At 43.7% G+C, this 12,708-nt stretch overlaps 1 protein-coding gene across 1 annotated transcript in view; it reads right to left on the bottom strand.

Annotated features, from left to right (window-relative positions):
• Nucleotides 1–11,696: 11,696 nt before the first annotated feature.
• KIF3C (kinesin family member 3C) overlaps nucleotides 11,697–12,708 on the bottom strand; it is a 33,591-nt gene continuing 32,579 nt past the window's right edge. The window contains exon 9 of the transcript XR_004424827.1: nucleotides 11,697–12,602. The gene's annotated coding sequence lies outside the window, so the exon portion shown is untranslated. The remainder of the gene's footprint in view (nucleotides 12,603–12,708) is intronic.

The raw sequence follows: 12,708 nt of genomic DNA, 5'->3' as shown, positions 1-12,708 counted from the left end.
TCAGGATTAATTGATTCACATCTTTTTTTTAAGATTCCAGGATTGATATATATATGTAGGTATGTGTATATATATATATATATATATATATATATATATGTAGGTATGTATGTGTGTATATGTATGTATGTGTGTGTGTGTATGTGTATATATATATATATATATATATATATATATATATATATATATATATATACATATGAACCCTCCTTTTTCAGTGGCGGATACATTCCAAAACCCCCTGTGGATGCCTGAACCTGCAGATAGTACTGAACCCTATATATATACTATATACTTATATACCTTACCGCTGAAAGGAAGCATTTTATGGCTGTTCATTTGCCTATCTGAATTGCCAGCATCACTACTCTTGCGTTTTGGGGCCGTTATTAAGTAAAATAAGGGTTACCTGAACACAAGCACAGCGATACTGCAACTATCGCTCTGATAACTGAAATGGTTACTAAGTGACTGACAGATACGCTGGACAAAGGGATGACTCACATCCCGGGCCAGAGGGCATGAGATTCTATCATGCTACTCATAACGGCAGGTAATTTAAAACTTATGAATTGTTTATTTCTAGAATTTCCATTTAATATTTTGGGACCGTTGGGTAATTAAAACCAGCGAAAGCAAAACTGTGGCTAAGGGGGGATGACTGTAAAGCAGAAAGACTGGGGGGGAGAAAGCCGCTTTGTCAGTGAGCAGCCAGCTCTGGGATTAAGGTAGTAAGAGCTGTACAGAATCTAAAAGAAAAAGATATTATCCTTGCCCTCTAATTGGATACAATCTACAAACCTTCTGGTTCTCTGAGAAGGACTTTGGAATATTCTCCCAGTTGCCAAACTATAATTAATTAATAACAGTTTAACCATAGTTTTCAAGCATTTCTTTAACCTCAGAACTCCTTCAGGTTTATTTAGTCTGCAAGATCAATATGTTACACAAATTAAAAAAAAAAAAAAAAAAAGGCTCTGAGGAGAGATGGTGAGCAGATCTCTGGGGACCAGTCCTACTGGGCTTTAGCCCTCGCATGTGGCCCCTGAGACACAGAATCCAGGGCACCAGATCAATCTGTCACCGTTCGACAATGATTGAATGCCTATTATGTGTTCAGTGCTGAATAAGACAAACTTGCATTTTCTTGGATTTACATTCCAGGGGGGATGAGGGAAAGAAGCAATAATCATTGTAAGGCAGGTTCTCAAACTTTCATTTTCATCAGAATCACCTGGAGGGTTTGTGAACATACAGCTCTCTGGACCCCTTCCCCAGAATGTCTGATTCAGAAATATGCAGTTCTAATAAGTTCCTAGGTAATGCTAAAATGACTGGTCCTGAGACCACACTGAGAACTACTAATGCCAACAATCCAATAAATAAAATACCTTCAGATAATGGTAAGTGCTATGCTTTTAGAAAATAATGATTTAAAAAAAGGGTAATGGAGAAGAAATTACCTGGGGGGGCAGCCACTTTAGACTGGGTGATCTGAGAGGGTGACATTTGTTTTGAGACCTAAATGACGAAAAGAAGCCAGTCATCTAAAAGTCCTGGGAAGGGCATTCCAAGAAAAGGACACAGCAAGTGCAAAGGCCCTGAACAGGGAACAAGCATGGCATATTCGAGGAACAAAGTCAGACATTAAAAGTCCCAGTGTAGCTGCAGAGTACTTTGAAGGGGATAGACCGAGATGAGATGGTCATAGAAGCAGACAGGAATGAGATCTCGTGTAGCACCTTGTAGGCCACCAAAAAAAGTCCAGTTTTTAAAGTGAAATGTGAGGCCATCAGAGGGTTTTAAGCAGGGGACTCGTGTAATCTTCTTTTACATTTTAAATATAATTTCTTTGCTAGAAATATCTCTTTGGCTATTATTGTGTGAAGAATGTTCTCTGAGGGGCAGAATGGAAGATGACGGCAAAGGTAGAAGCTCAGAACCAGTTAGGAAGCTTTTGCAGCATCCTGGGCCAGATTTGATGGTGGGGGAAGGGAAGTGGTGATAATGGTAAGCTATGCAGAGGTGAAGACTTGTGAATGGGAGTGACACTTAGCATAATGCCTTGGTCCTTGTAGGCCTTCAGAAAAAAAAGTCATTAAATAAATGAATGAATGAAGCTTCCCTCCTTTTTGAAGTGCCCTGATTATAATCCTTCACTGGTGAAAGGAAGAATACTGTAAATGATCATTCCCCAAACTGGATTCCATTTTCTAGTTAGTAATGGATTTTGTAGAGGTGTGTGGGTGTGCACGCGTGTGAACTGAATTTTTTTGGATAGCTTATCCTCCTCCACTCTCAAGCTTTCTTTTTAAATATTGCACTGATACCCTCCCCCCTATTATTGCAGATAGAATGCAAGTTCCCAACAGCTTGCTAAGAATTATTTTCCCTTTGTAAAGCAAATTGAGTGGCGGCAGCCCGGGTGCTCTGCAATTCCCCTGGGAGGTATAGAGTTGGTGGTGGTGGTGGTGGGGCTCTCCTTGCTGGGAGAGGCTGAGAATGACGAGCGACGCTTCCCTACTGCACTGAGGGCAAAAATCAATGTATTCCTTTTAGTCGTTATCACTGAACTGTTTTTATTATCCTTTCCACTGCATCCCATCCTATTAGAACGAAATGCAATCAAAACATGGATTTAATGTGACAAGGGGAAAGGGCCACGAACACTGCAAATTTTCTGTACTGTGACATACGACAGCCCTGATCTCTGCAAGAACAAAGATGAGTCAAGCCACTTTTGCAGATCAAAGGGAGCTGTCATTACTGCTCCACTGACCATGCTGTTAGGTATGGGAGAGAATGTCTGAAACACAAGTCACTCCTTCAAATGCTAGCTAAACTTTTAGAGTTCCCTGGTTCCCCATTGTTTTAGCATTCAGTTTTTAAAAGTTAAGTACACAATAATAAAAGCAGAGAACCAGTTTTCCTTTGTAGAGATGACATTAAATCTTGCACCAGGCAAAAGGATTCGAAGGTCAGCTTTAACTTCCTTTAGCTCCCAGGACCCGGGAGGGCCGGAGTGTGGTGCTTGAGCACAAAGCGCTTCCTGCTGAGTTCCTTCTCCCTCTTCCACTTCTTTGCTCTTTGTGTCTTGGCCTTTCTGAATATGAACTATTTTCTAGATGATGTCCCTGATAATAGCTCTCTCACATAGCTCTTTCTTTCTTTCCTGCAAACCCATTCTCTCTCTCCCTCCCTCTCTCTCATCTTAATCAGCCAAATAAATCAGTCGAACTGCAGAACTGAAGTTGGTTTTTCGTATGTTTAAGTATTCGTTTTACGTTATTCAGTTTTCATTTAAAACATATATAAGTAAAATATCATTTTTTTCTCAAAAATAAAAATGTTCTTTTTTCTTTTGAAATCACAATCCCCTCCCCTCTGCCTGTGGGCCACTGGCCCTGAAAAAAAAGAGAGAGGTGGGGAAGGAAGAAGGAAGAAGAAAGGAAGAAAAAAAGAAAAAAAAAAAGGAAGGAAAGAGGAACCCACACACTTAAATTCCAGCCTGTGAGAGCAGCTTGCATGCGTACTCTAAAATAAAGGTGTTGTTTAATCAGCTATTGCAGGGTTGGCATTAGCTCAGGAAAGGGGGGTCACAAAGACTGGGCATCAAGAATAACCGTTTGATTTTAACAAATGTTTTTTAAATGACTGTTTGTGTGAATATATGGGACTCTAAAAACTGTTCCTTCTCTGTTCTGGAGAGACCAAACACGTGGCTGTGTGAGGAAGCACGTGTTCAAAAGTCACCTTTGAAAGAGAAGAGTGCCAGCCAAATAGAACACATGTTCTACACAGTACCTGATGTGTAGCACAAGGGTGTATATCTCTGTGTGCACATATGAGCGCATACACATGTGTGTGTCCACATGCACACACCCACATGCTAAGCAGCAACACTCTGGAGGCTTCCATGAACGCTGCCTGTGAACAGGGACTGGGCACTGTCCCAAGGTAGGTTGGGCAGCTCTTTGCTACTGATTCTTAATAGTCCCAAAAATACATAGATCAAAATATTAAAAGTATTATCTAGTTATTGTTTAATTTCCTGTGTGTGTGTGTGTGCATATGTGTGTATATGTTTATTTCAAATTTTCTGATTTGGAACGTATTAATCTTATAAATAAAAAAAAATTTTACATTAAAAGATGTTTCTATGGTGATACTTGCCTACTTCCAGTCTCAATCAGGAGGAGAGACATCTTTGGGGCGGGGGTTGGGGGGTGAAGTGGCTCTGAGGGGAGGGCAGAAAAGGCAGGGCTAGGGAACCAAAGGGGAATGCAAGGTTGCTTTACAGCTTGAATCACTGCCTTAGAAGCTCTGCCCTACACCTATGGGGACAGAGATTTACTATGAAGCCCCTGCCGCTTAAACCTCAGGACTCCCCCCCTTGCAGGGCCCTCTGGGGAGTCCTGACAATGTATTTATATGGTCACGTTTCTTTAAAAATTCTACAAGAAAGATGTTTGAACTGTAGTCACTTAAGACCACGCTTTCCACTCTTACTTCCCTCATACTCTCCTGGCACGGCTGTAGGCATTTTTGAGGTAGCTAAAGGGACATATTTAGTTTGGGCTAGTGGGATATATTTATGTGGTTCCCAGTCACTGGCATGTATAGATAAATTATTGCTAGATGACCTAGTGTAGGAACGGCTGCGAGGCATATGATTATCATCCGTTCTGCCAACTCACCCACTCTGGTGACAAAACATGAAGGTGCAGGGCCAGAGATCATAAACTGATAACAAATGGTCGGTATTACAGTGCCTGGCACCAGACATCAGTGGGTAGTAAGAGAGTGACAAGTTCTGAAATTTACAGAGCCAAAAGCTAATCTGTGGAAAATTCTTCCAATTATCAGACACACAAAATAGTATATGTGGACTATTTGGTTTTCATCAATGCCAGATCCAAATGGAAGTATCCTCCTGTCAGGAATGTACGTGTCACGGTGTATATGATCAGACACACAGAATTCATACGTTTTCCTCTTTTTGATGGAAATTGTGCAAAAGAGGATCTATCAGAATGCTTGTGTTTACAGGCACGATCTTAGTGGTGCCAAAAGAGCTAGTACCTCTGTGTGTATGCTGTGTGTTTTCTGCATCCCCACAAGTACATATGGAGATAATACATGAAATTTATAGTAAGCCGTTACAATTAGGACACTGTGAATAAACTGGCTAATGAGCAGCATTATTTCAAAGTATTTACGATTAGTTACTTTGCATGCGCACACACACACACACACACACACACACACTTAACCGTAATTCTAAAAATTTACGTGACATTACCAAGTTGGAGCAGAAAGAAACTTTTCTAAGCTCTCAGTAATAAAAAGCTTTTCAGTCAACAATGTTAAAAGAAAGACTGAGTTCTTTTTTTCTACGTTTTGGCAAGAAAATATTATAAAATTGTTGGTGTATGCGGAGGCATCCAAGAAATGCACAGTTGGAAAACACAGAGCAGAAAGTTTTGGAGAGGTTTGGCAGGTATTTAAACAATAAAAATATTATTTTTCTGAATTTTGTGATGCTGTGGTATTTGTCAGCTTTTCAATTGCGTAACTTGTGGTTTATTTTTTTCATTCTAAATAAATATTCACTTTTTAACCTATTTTTGTCCCATAATTTCATTGTTCTTAATAAGAGGTCTCCTTCCTCTCCCCAAAGTATGTACGGTCCAAGCTCTGCTGTCCATGACAGAGACACATCTGGACTTTACAGGCCATTATGAAGAGCCCAAAGAATGTAGGGCGTATCTTGTGAACAGGAACAGGGCCAATACATACAGGTGGCCATAATAAAACCCCTGAGGAATAGCCAACTAGAAGAGACACAGATTCCCTCCTTGAAGATGGATGTGACAAAATTCTGGCCAATGGGGTTATGCAACTTCCAGGTTCCTATAAAGGAACAGGGCAGGCCTCTCCTCCTCCTTTTCTCCCTTTCCACTGACTGGAATACAGATGTGGGGATGAGTATGTTGGTCACGTAGACAACAATAATACGCTGAAGATGCTGAAACAACAACGTGGTAGGAATGGAGGCCTCTAATCCTACGGGACAGACTTATCGGTTCCAAACACAGCCCTGGTCCACTTATCCCCATGTTACTATGTGAGAGAGTAATAAAACTCCTATCTCGATTAAGCCCAGTTATTCTGGCTCTCCGTTAGGCAGCTGATCTTATATCCTAACCGATACAACCATGATAACAAGAACCCTTTAAATTTACAGGGCTCTTTATCCTTCGTAAAATTCTGTAGTATCTCTTATCACGAGTATTGCCGGTGAGGGGTGGGGTGGGGAGAGTTCATCACTTTGACTTGTTTTCTGAGAAACCTGAGGCTCAGGGGTTTGAACGACTTACGGAGGGTCTCTAATACACCCACCTACCGGGGAGAACAGGAACCAGGTGGAAGCCAGATGTGCGCCAGTGAGCAGCTGCACGGGTGATCAACATACTGGCTATTTTGCTTTTAGCTTTCAGAAATTTCCCCGACTATTTAATGTGTAAACCCCTAGAATAAGGCCAGTTCACATCCTTTCTTTTCTCATTCTCTTGAGCTTTTCTAAATTTGTTGTCTCTTGCCTCGCAGAGAGGAATATAAAATAGGGGAGGGTCCCTGCATCAAATATAATGTGTCTCTCTCCCCTCCTCTCCCTTTCTTCTTCCTTTTCTTAGTAATTCTGTCAAAAAGCCATTAGGTATGGCTGTGCAGAGCAGGTACCTGGCAGAGGTCAGTGCCCAGGTGAGAAGGGCAACCGAGCAGGGTGGCAGTCCTGTGTGGGTCAGGAAATTGGCCATGTACAGGGACTTGGGCAAATAAGTCAATATATTTGGGTTAATGAAAACCAGGTTTCTCAACTGTCAGAGAAAGGAATTGTAAATATGAAAACAGGGACACCAGAATGAACCCCGAGATGTAGGCTGGAATTGGAGGAAGTGGTGTGAACGCACGGTTAGACAGGTAGAGGTAAAGTAAATGTAATTGTAAAGTGTGGTGCCTGAGCAAGTATGTGTATACTCAGAGAGCCTGGGAGTAGAGCCAGTCAATATGGCAATAAGCATGCCATTCTCCACTAGAAGAAATCAGGACTCTTTGGATGAGTCTGGATCATCTTTTCGTGCCATAAAGGAGTACTCAGAGAATAATGTGAACTTTTCAAAAGGACACAGAAGCCAGCTTGAAGGCATAGCCACTAACCAAAACTGGAATAATTTCAGCATCCAAACAAATAACAATAATAGATTATAACCCATTGAATAAAATAGGAACCCGTGAGCCCACATTGATATAAACAAACAAGAAAGGAAAGCAATTTCTCACAAGTGAATGTCAACTCACAAATGTAGAAAAAAGTGATAAAATCGAACGCCACCGTTTAGCAACCATATAGCAACAAATAATTCAAGCAGGAAATATCAATGAATGCTAAAACTCGTGGGTGAAACTTACAGTAGGATATTTACAAAGTTTCTCAGTTACCTCCTCACAAAATGCTTACTAATTACAAAGGGATAAAGAGTAACTACTTTAGAGGGGAGAAGCCTGGCAGACACCACCTTAATAATAAGTGATCAAAGTAAATGTTACCACTAATAGGACAAAGGCAATGCCATCGCATCTCACCTGGTGGGATACAGTGAGAAAACCAGTGTCACTTCTGTGCATCATGGATCTAACCGTGAGGAGACATCAGACAAACCTGAATCAAGAGACAGTCTACTGGGCCGGCCCCGTGGCTCAGGCGGTTGGAACTCCGTGTTCCTAATGCTGAAGGCTGTTGGTTCGATTCCCACATGGGCCAGTGGGCTCTCAACCACAAGTTTGCTTGTTCGACTCCTCAACTCCCGCAAGGGATGGTGGGCTGCGCCTCCTGCAACTAGCAACGGCAAATGGACCTGGAGCTGAGCTGCGCCCTCCACAACTAAGATTGAAAGGACACAACTTGACTTGGAAAAAGTCCTGGAAGTACACACTGTTCCCCAATTTCCCCTTCCCCAATAATAATAATAAAAAATTCTTAAAAAATAAAAAAGAAGAGACAGTCTTCTGTTCTGTCTGTAAATTAAGTGACCTGTAATATTAAAGAACATTTAAGGGCACAAAGGTCATGAACGGACTGAGGCATACTGAGGCATTCTAGATGGGAGACCAGAGATTAGGACAGCCAAGTGCAACACACATCCTGGACTAGATCCCTTTGCTATACGGGTTATTCTTAGAACAGTTGGCAAAACTTGAACAGAGACTTTTGGTAAAGAGTACATGGGAGCTCTTAGTATGATTCTTGCAACTAGTCTGAGTTTAAAACTATTTAAAAATAAAATAAACACACAACAAAAAACATAAACAGCGTGCCATCTGACTAGCAAGTCCCTTATGCCTTCCAGGCCCACCTTGCCTGTTAACCATTTGTGTGACTTTGGAAAATCACTTTCCTTATCTGGGTCTTCTTTTCCTTATTGCGAATGGGAGCTTCGGATGTGAACAAATAATCTCTTTGGTTTAACAGTCCAAACCAGGTCGCACCCCGTCCCCTCGCTCCACTCAGTTGCGAAGAAGAGACATGTGGTTGAGCAGAGGGGCTCCAGGGGCTGTGCCCTCAAGTGGCTTTGTGCCCTCTGCCTCTACTGTCCTTGAGCACAGTCCTGGTGTCTACACAGGCAGGTGGCCCAGTGTTGGCACTTGTTGAAGGGCAGGCTCACCTATGAGCATGGGCATGAATGGGAATCACAAGTGGCTGGAACTGAGATTCTGACTTTAGTGTTTGGGGGAACCACCTGCAGGTGCTGGTTTCAAAAGCAGATTCCTGGCAAATCTCCCTAACACTGGCCTGAAGGGGTCTGTCTGACATCATGGTAAGTCTGTAAGTGGGCAGACCCAGGCTGGTGCAGAAGCACAAACCCCGTGAGGGATTTGGATCTCTTGTGTCTCCACCCCGTCAACCTTTAAATGCTGTGCTTGTTGCCCCAGGGTTGCAATATGGCGGCTGCTCCTTGAACAAGCCTGGTGCACTCTTATCCACCAAGTTTGCATTTGATTCCCCTCTCCTGGAGTCCTCTTCAGCTATCACAGTCCATTTCCTTTCCTACTTTGGGAATTTGCTCAGATGGCTCTTAGTATGGGCCTTAAAACTGCACCCCACCCCCATTAGTACTTGGAATTCCCCATCTCCCTTCTCTATTTTTCTTGACTGCACTTATCACCATCTGATATGCAATGTGATTTTCTTGTTTAATGTCTTTCTCCCCACCCTAGAATGTAAGCACTGTAAAGACCTGGACTTCCGTGTGTTCTGTTCACTGCTGCATTTCCAGTACTTAGAACAATACTTGGAATATATATGGTCAAGAGTGCTCAATAAATATTTGTTTAATGAGAGAATGCACTTCCAGGAGGCATTTAAGTTCTAGGCAGAAAGAAGAAAAATGGGTGATGTCTAAATCAGAAAAGCAAAAACACTTCCAGAAATTCCTAGCCAACTTCCACTTACATTTTCTTAGCTAAAACCATGTCACATGGCCACCCATTGCTGCAGTGGCGTCTGGGAATACGAGTATTTTTAGTTGAATCCACTGCCCTCCACAAACAAACTGATTTTGTAAGTAAGGCAGAGGGGAAGAATGACACTGGAAAGGTAACCTATGTGTCTACCACATGGATCTTTCCCGGACCTTATGAAGCATAATCTCTGAGGGTGGTAATTCTGGTACAGGTGATCTGTACCACGAAAATGGCCAGAATAATAGAACGAGCCCTCCTGGGTGACGGACACACTGGTCGTGGACATCTGTTTGGGTGACTGCCCAGAGCACACTGCACCCGCACTGCCCCCATCATCTTTCTTGAGAAATAGTTTTACTTCCACCCCGGCCCCCATACACATGGTTATAGCCGGACTCTTGGAGGTCTTGTTCATATATCATGTTCCCACCCACCTGACCCAATCTACTGAGTTGGAATCACATTACCATGAACTTGGCAGTGGGACTGAGATCCTAAGTCTCTCCGGATGACTGGATCATGTAAACAGAGAGCTTCTGGCAGGCGTATCTTCTATGTCATGAACTAGAGCAGCTGAGGAAAGAGCATGAACCCCACACAGAAAAAAGTGTGATAAATAGAGACGGTCTTGGTTGTGTTCGACTTCCCAGAGGTGAGCCATTCGTGAGGCCTGGTTCTCTTCTTGCCCTTGGGGTCCACTGCACGCTTCTGGGTCCTTATTTTGTTCAGGCCAGCGAATCTTTAGTGGTGGCTAAGAGTTCTAACTAACACACACCCCAGCCCTGGGCACCTGAAAACAGAAGGAAGTAACTCGAGATCAGGTGCCCGATCTCGGAGGTAGAAGTGAAACATGTTAGTTTCTTTATCAACAGTTGACAAGACGCGAGTTAAGGGGGACTTCCTCTGGCTGTTTTGTGGGGCTCTAAAAAACCACCCTGGTCAGCCACACAAGGGAGCCCACTGCCAATGGGAGAAAGGAGTGGTTATAAAATAGGACATCTAGGTCAAGGGTCTGGAGATCGGGTTTTATTTCCAACCAGCCTGCCCTTCTGTTCCTGGCTTCCACTACTTGTGAAACATGGAGGGTGCCTATGAGTTCTCCTGAGGGGCAGCTGGGCTAGAGAGGTGACGAGGCACAGAAGGAAAAAGGACGGGCTTTAGAGTCCGGAAGTCTAGCTTCATTACTAACTTCTGGTCAAGGCACAGGCACACCTCATGTCACTGCACTTCATTTAATTGTGCTTCACAGCATAGATGCTGCGCTTTTTCACAAATGGAAGGCAAGACCCTCCACCAGCAAAAAGATTACAACCCGCTTTATTAAGGTGGCCTGGAACCAAACCTGCAATAGCTCTGAGATACACCTGTAGTTCATTTCCGTAAATCTCATCTATAAACCCGGGACAATTCCCACCTGGAAGGATTAAATGAATTTGCATGTGTAAAGCTCCCAACACAACACCTGGCAAATCCCTCTCCAGCAGCAGGGCTCCTCCATCCCTGGAACCCTGTTAGAACTTGGGGCCAGAGCCTGGCCCAGAGGCAGGGAGCCCCTCCAGAACCGTCGGTGCCAAAACAACAGGCTCACTGCTAACCTCTGTGCTCTCCCAGGAGTCAAGGGCTTTGTGTTTGTTTGTTAACAGCAACTACTTTTCATTACCTGTTAAACCTCCACGCTACAGGGAGCTAAAACCCAGAGGGAGGGAAAGAAGCCTTGGGAAGAGAGGATAAGGGAAAGGCAGTCATTAAGTTATTTTAATTCAGCACCCACCGCGTGCCAGGCACATCTACGTGCTTTACACACATTATTGGCTGTTTTAATCCCTCTTGGCTAACAAAAGGAGGTGCAGAGAGGGCAGAGCTGTCAAGTGATATTGACAGCTAATCTGGACAGCATCTAGGCAGTTTTGAAATCTGCTAATAGCTCAGAATTAACTGGTGGGGACTGCTACGTAGAGCATAAACAGCTCTGGCACAGACTTCAGATCAGAGCCTGGCACCTTCCTGGGCAGAGGGGTCTCCTTTTATTAAGCAGCCAAGGTGCTGATAACAGCAGCTGGGCTCCAAATGCTGCTGAACCCCTATTGGAAAAACAAGGGAGAGAGAAGGGAGAAAATGAAAAAGGGAGTAAAAGTAGGAAGAAATAAAGGTAAGAGAAGACAGGCAACCAACTCTGTAACGATACTCATTCCTTTATTATCGACTGTGTTAATTTGAACAGGGCTGGGGCCTGCAGGCTGCTCGCAGCGCTGAGCTGCAGGGCATTTCAGCTCAACCGAGGGGCCTCGTCCTAAGCCAAGGAGACAGAGGGTAATGTTTTATATATATATTTATATATTACATATGTAATCTATGGGCCACTGCATTGTTAACTGTTGTCTTAAATTAAGACCGTAGCAACGGACGTGGAAATTTGGTCTTAATCCAGGCCCTTACTTTATCAACCACATTCTGATACAGCAAAAGGAAAAGAAGAGAGAGAGAGACAGAGACTGAGCTCCAACCACCCCAGTGGCCCTGTTCCCAGCATATCTTACACTGAGTGTAGAGTGTCCCCTGTGGAGTTAAACACACACACAAACACACACACGTACACAAAACTGCAGGCAGGAGCTCCCCCTCCAACCACACCTCGGGCCCAGCCCTCAGACTGGGGGGCGGGGGGGTGGTGGTGAAGTTGGGTAGATTGTGCTGTACGACTGTGAGGGTCAAGTGACTAAACAACGCAGCGTCGATGTGTCCAAGTGGTGAATGGGGCCGACACGTGCTGCTTCGCTCACAAACAAGAAAGAGGTCACTGGGAGACGCTGCTCAGTGCAGGCCCAGAGGTCCCTCTGTGCCCGGGGCCACCTGGGGGGTTTCTACACAGAACTCCTGTCCCAGCCACAGCCGGACCTCTGATCTGAGTTTCAAATAATCTCCTGGGCTCTGATGAAAAATGTTATTTCCTTGACGGACAGCAGCAACTGGCAATTGAGTTGCCCAGCCATCTAGTCCAGTAATGACAGCATCATTGATGGAAACCAAACCATAGCTTGGTCCTTAGAGTGGAACTTGACTGTGTAAGAAGGGTTCATTTCCTGATGGAAAGAGAATAACCAGGTAATCAGCCCTCACCGCCACCTCTCCCACACCAAATTTCAGGCAAATCAAGTCAGTTTTATTCTTTTAGCCCAATGACTAAAA

Source organism: Rhinolophus ferrumequinum, chromosome 13, assembly GCF_004115265.2.
Source record: "Rhinolophus ferrumequinum isolate MPI-CBG mRhiFer1 chromosome 13, mRhiFer1_v1.p, whole genome shotgun sequence".
Lineage (NCBI taxonomy): Eukaryota > Metazoa > Chordata > Mammalia > Chiroptera > Rhinolophidae > Rhinolophus > Rhinolophus ferrumequinum.
The sequence above is the reverse complement of the archived record's forward strand: the minus strand, read 5'-3'. Positions and strand labels throughout refer to the sequence as shown.